The sequence below is a fragment of the Plodia interpunctella genome, chromosome 20 (genome assembly GCF_027563975.2).
Source record: "Plodia interpunctella isolate USDA-ARS_2022_Savannah chromosome 20, ilPloInte3.2, whole genome shotgun sequence".
NCBI classification, from domain to species: domain Eukaryota; kingdom Metazoa; phylum Arthropoda; class Insecta; order Lepidoptera; family Pyralidae; genus Plodia; species Plodia interpunctella.
In genome coordinates, this window is record NC_071313.1 from 139747 (window position 1) to 139962 (window position 216).

Here is a 216-nt window from a genome sequence, read left to right on the forward strand (position 1 = left end):
GCAGTTATTTTATTTAAAACAAAAATCCTTAACGTGGGAATTGCGGGCTAGTCTTCGGGCTCTTCCATGTGGCAATCATTCCTTCCACCGTTTAAAGACAATAAGTATTTTCAGGTTTATTTTTATTCATTAAATTGAGAGTTCTTTTGTAGAAAATTGAGAGAACCAACCAAGTGCAGTAACACATTTTTCAGGTAGAAGCAGCCTTATGTTCTT